General features: G+C 34.9%; 1 protein-coding gene across 1 annotated transcript in view; it reads right to left on the bottom strand.

Annotated features, from left to right (window-relative positions):
- Positions 1–2782, bottom strand: part of LOC106465545 (glutamate receptor-like) — a 35811-nt gene extending 33029 nt beyond the window's left edge. Inside the window, exon 1 of the mRNA XM_022393469.1 lies at positions 2732–2782. The gene's annotated coding sequence lies outside the window, so the exon portion shown is untranslated. The remainder of the gene's footprint in view (positions 1–2731) is intronic.
- Positions 2783–5824: the final 3042 nt, after the last annotated feature.

Below are 5824 nucleotides of genomic sequence, written 5' to 3'. Positions count from 1 at the left end.
TTGAATAAGAACATAGAAGACAAGATTAATTTTGACGAATTTTAAATATATGGTGGTCTATATGATATCTGAGTAGGCTGAACAAATATAGAAGACCAGAAAAGTAAAACTTATGAATTTCGTAAGTGCGGCGTAGCATAGAATATATAGTATTGTTTTTGTTCGTTTTAGGGCAAAGCTACATTGAGCAGCTCTTACATCTGCTCTTTTCACCGCTAGAATTCGAACCCCGTATTGTAACATCATAAGTCCATAAACTCATCGCTGTCCAACCGGAGGACATATAAAAAGTAAATTAGCGCAATGAGTAACGTTGACCAGAACAAGGGTCTATAAAAGCACCGAGAAAAATTAGACTCATTAAGTTAACTTGAACACGTAAAATAGACCAGAATAGTTTCTTCCTGTTTTACAATATTTACTTAATGAACGCTGTACAGTATCGAGGTAAGGTGACTTAATTATCTGGCCAAAAATATACTCCAATATCTGTTTTGTTTTCTGTGGTTGTTTTTTATACCCTGGAGAAAGTTACACTTTTGGTCACTGTAATTCCGTAAATATTCCCGACTTTCTTGCAACTAAGTGCGCAATACTTGAATTATTTTATTTCTGCATAGACCAGCAAATTTTACTTACATAACAGGCCTGAGTCAACCATATATATACACACATAGAATTCCTAAATTCTGCTATTACCCTAAGTTCGTTTTTTTTTAAGAACAAACGTATTCTTACTGCTTTTTTAGGAGATAAACAGTTCTTAATAGATAACAGAATAAAACTCTTCAAATACGAAAATGATAAACTTCGTGATTTCATCTATGTTATTAAAATAAAAGATATAAAAGCGTTCTTCTTATTGTTATTTTTATAAAAGAAAAATTAGAACACAAGTTGTTATATTTTCATTCTAATTTAATAGTCACAGAACTTATAAAGTGTCTAATTTCTGTTATACAAAACATAGTAAAAAGAAATATATTTTGTTGTTTTTTGCGGATGTTAGTGTGAAGCAACACAAGGACTATCTGTGCTAGCTGTCCCTAATTTTGAAATGATAGACAGTTAATCAATGCTACCTACAGCGAACGTCTGGGCTATTCTTTTTGCCAACGAATAGTGGGAGTGACCTTGACATTATGACGCTCCCGCGATTGAAAGGGTGAGCATTTTTGGTGACGGGGTTCGAACCTCGTGACATGCAGATTGCACGTCGAGTTCCCATGTCAGTCTCGAGTTAAAAAGAAAAAAAATATTTAGTGATAAATTTATCAACTACAAGGGACGAAAAACTAAAATGTGTTCAGATCGAGGGCTCCTCGTGGGTCAGCGGTAAGTTTCCAGACTTGCGATGCTAAACTCAGGAGTTCGCTTCACCACGGAGGACAGAGCGCAGGTACCCCAAATGAGTAGCTTTGCACTACAAAGCTAACAAAAACAATAAGTTCGTGGATATTCCCTTTACTTAATGGCATTGAAAACTAAAGGAATATGGATCGATTTGAACCCCGAGGATCATCCAGAAAAAGACCTGTAACAATTCGTACCCCAGCAATGGCAAACAAAGTACTGCGTCATGAAACATGTGATAATCCACGAACACTAGTGTCAATAGAGAAAGCCGTCCATGTGAACTAGGCAACAGTTCGCAAGGCAAAAAAGAAGGACCCCCGTCTAAAAAAAAACAATAAAATTCACATGCACACAAGTTGTTTCCACGACGTATCATTTCAGTCATTGCATACCTCAAGCATCTGGAAAATGAAAAGGGTATTCATGTTATTCTATATGAAGGAATGCCCGTCAAGTCACTAAGCACAATGTTTATAGATTTCTGTGTGATAATCGGACTTTTGAAATGGACGCTGAGAAATCGTCATCCTCGTACACGATGGTTTATGGATAGCGTGCATGGAGGAGATGTGTGCTTTAAACACGTCATGACGAAATCTTTTACAATGGAAACTTCAATGCAAGCCTGTTGTCGATATGCATGGTTGTCAGATAGTGTATGACCAGACGCGGTGAAAGCGCCAAAATCGTTTCAACATAACGTACTTCACATCTGTATAATTACAAATCTTTTCAACACTGGAGCATATCTGCATATTATAACTATAAGCACATTGACAACGCAGAACTACATATAAATCATTTCGGAACTGTTGTTTTTGTTGCAATATAAATAGCCAGAAAAGTATTGCAACTAATAAACAAACGCAAACACAGCATAATCACAAACTGAAACTAAAAGATATCAAAAATATATAAAAAGGAAAAATTATAAACTGAAAGTTCTGTTATTGCACCCTGTTTTAACTGGGTGTGTGGGTGGGAGAACGTTTCGTCAAATGTAGACAATCTGATTATTTCAGGTCAATTCACTGTTCCGTGCATCTAATGTGGGTTAGTTTGAATGAAGAAAATTATAAATTATTTCTTAGACTATATCGTTTATGTTTGACACAACCTTTTGACAACCGTCGAATGATTTAATTTCGAGATAGCCGCAAGACAATAATAAATAAAGGAGGGTGATTAGGAAATTATGCTCGTCGTACATTATAATTAATACAAGAACTAGTTTGGCATTTTGCAAGTAGCATAATTTATTAATCTTAAAATCCTAACTCTGCCACTTTTTAAGATGTATGAAAAAAAAATGTTAATTTCAGGAATAAGGATCAAATTAAAAAGAAGAATATGAAAGTATAGACAAGTATCTTACCTTTACTGTGGAGAACATGTATTTCATGAAAAGAGAGAGCTTTCGTGATTTTGGCAATCACGACACCCTCATTAAGAAGTGAACTGTGATTGGCCATCATGTAAACAATGTTGAACACGTTATAACAAATTATTAACTTCAGCATTTTATACTGAGAACAGATCATTAGCTAACTTGTTATTTGTGCTTCCTGAGGTGCTTCTCAGTCGCCCTGAATAAACCTCTGATAAGTCGCTATGTAGCAAGAGTATTCAATAAGTTATATAGTCATCTGTGCCGAGGTGAAATAATGGCCAACCAATAGCAGCTGTTAAAGCCTTCTCATGTATAAAGCTGGAAGCAAATGTATATATAATCGATTCTTAGCTTTGGAGATTTTTTTAATCATATATTCTAGTCCCCATGGGGATTTTTCCTAAATAGCACCTTGGCCTACACAAGAAAATGTAATTAAATCGAAGAAAAGAAACAAACCACATAAAAATATATAGTAGTAGGAAGTCAGAATTTGAAAGAAAGTATATTAAATATACACATTAGTAAGTAGCCAAAATGTGATGCAAGTTGCATAAGATATTAATAAGTAGCCAAAATGTCAGATGAACTACATAAAATATACAATAGTAGGTAGCCAGAATGTGAAATGAACTACATAAAATATACACTTGTAAGTACCAAAATATGAAACGAACTGCATAAAATATACAGAATGTGAAACGCTACATAAATATACTTTAGTAAGTAGCCAGAATGTGAAAAGAAATATATAAAATATGCATTAATAAGTAGCCACAATGCTATGAACCTTCCAGTAAAAGAACGTGTAATCATGTAAAGTGTTGCAAATAAAATGTCATTAGAACTGAACCTTTGGCCATAAATAAAGCTTTACAACAATGTTTTGTATCATTTATGAAAACGATTATAAAAATGCGTTCTAATATAGCTGGAGAGCCCATGATAATTTAATTCGGTTTCTTTTGAATATTCACGCTAAACTAAACCAGGGCTATCAGCATCAGCCGTCCCTAATTTTGAACTGATGGACTCATTGAAACCAATGCCAACTCTTATAGCACGCCCGCTGCCTCAAAATGTGGAGCGTGATTTTTTTTATTTATTTTTTGCTAAACAGGACATAGTCATGGACCCTCGGATCCACAGTGCTACCCGTTAAATACCTGGTCAACCCCCACCTCTTGTAAAGTGAAAGACTGGACTGCAGAGTGGGGGAATCATTGGAGATCAGTAACTAGCTAATTATATCATTTACTGCATGAGTCTTCCCTTAAAGTTTATTTGTGTAAAAATATTTTGCACGTAAGCTTTAGCACGTGATTGATAAATGAATGCGTTGGACGGACAAACTGGGTTTTGGGATGGATGTGGCACTCAGGCAGCCAACTGGATTGCATTGATAGGTTAGAAAAGTGTGTAAACAAAATAAATAACACCAGTGAAACTTCGTGGTATTTACTACCATGGATGTGAAAGGACTGAAATAATTAGAAACTTTAGCACTCGACATGATGGAATTACATATTTTGTACTTTATTTGTATTTATGGTAAAGCTACTAAGACTATCTGTTACCGACCCTAATTTTAAACTACTGACCAGAGGGAAGGCAACCAGTCAACATTCTTCTTCCATCATCCATGCTAAGAAATTGACTTTCTCTCTTATAAGGCATCAACAACTTTAAGTGCTGCGAATATTTCGTTTTATCACACGGATTTGAACACGGCTCGCTAGCTCCGAAATCCTGAGCTCTTCCACAGGGCCAACCCGCGCCCTCTTTTATAATACAAACTATAATTGTCACTAAAACAATGGAGCTAGAACTAGTTTAACGGTCACAAACATTTATACGAAATAAAATAATATAGATAGGGATGTATATACAAAACTGACGTCAGGCAAGATCGCAACTACTTATCGTACTGGTTGGGCCAAGTCCAGATGCCTAAATCTCCCCACCCCGCCTCCCTCAATAGTTAGGGGCCTCAATGAATTTATTATTTTTCTTATTTTTTACGGTGCCTATGAAGTCTAGTTGCTACAAGTGAAGCGAGGCTCATCTTAAAACTATTTCAGTCGTTTATTTACTCACTTTATAGGTGGAGCTGTTAGCATTAGTACATAAACCTGAAAAAAACATTATAAAGCTTTATTCGCTATTTTTATTATTTTGTATTTAATGATAAAATACGTAATGATAACTCTGCTATTTTCATTTGTTTGTTTTAGCACAAATCTCAACTGTGTCCGCCACAGAAATCGAACTCTGAATCGTTCCGTTATAAACTTGCAAGTTTACCATTGAGCAACCAATAACACTGCTATTCTTAGATGTCTAATTGTTCTTCTACCAAGTTAAAGGCTTGTATTTGTATAGTTATGGCTATAATAGTGTGTGTGTGTGTGTAGTATTCACATGTGAAACTGCAACCACCATGCACGTCAAAAGAAAGCAATATCAAAGATTCGGAAAGCTTGGTTTGCTGAAAAATAAAATGGATAGGGACAGCAAAAATGTGAAACAAACACAGGTTTAACATAAAGGAGTGTATTCTTTATCATTTTGAACAAGGTGCCTTTACAATACTAGTAGATTGATTGTTTGAATAACTGAAAACACTAATAATTAAAAACACTAATATTAATTAGTTGATTATTCTCGTGACAATCGATTTAATCGTAATTTCAGTTAACTGATTGTTAAGGTAGTCCAAAACAGTAATAACACAGGTCTGCGTTGGTTTTATTATCTGAATTTTTTATATTTTCTACAGTAAGTCCTGTACGCTGAATACGAAAATCATATCCATTTTTATCCATCACGTAAAGATGTTTCACAAAACGTCATATGTACTTTTACATAAGTGAATAATTTTCCTTGAAATTGGGTCATATTTTGTTATGTTAAAATGTTGACAACCACTGGCTATAGATTTCTCTAGACCAACTGCGACGTGAGATTCTTATCGATCGTTATAGAACCTACGAGAAACACGCCGCTAGTATATAAACGGTTAACAGGTCCCATGACGTGCCATTTCTCGATAATATTTGTTTGTGCGTTGACATTGTT

The sequence above is a fragment of the Limulus polyphemus genome, unplaced genomic scaffold (assembly GCF_000517525.1).
Source record: "Limulus polyphemus unplaced genomic scaffold, Limulus_polyphemus-2.1.2 Scaffold1979, whole genome shotgun sequence".
In the NCBI taxonomy this organism is placed as follows: Eukaryota; Metazoa; Arthropoda; class Merostomata; order Xiphosura; family Limulidae; genus Limulus; species Limulus polyphemus.
Note: the sequence above shows the minus strand (reverse complement) of the source record. Positions and strands in the feature narration are given on the sequence as shown.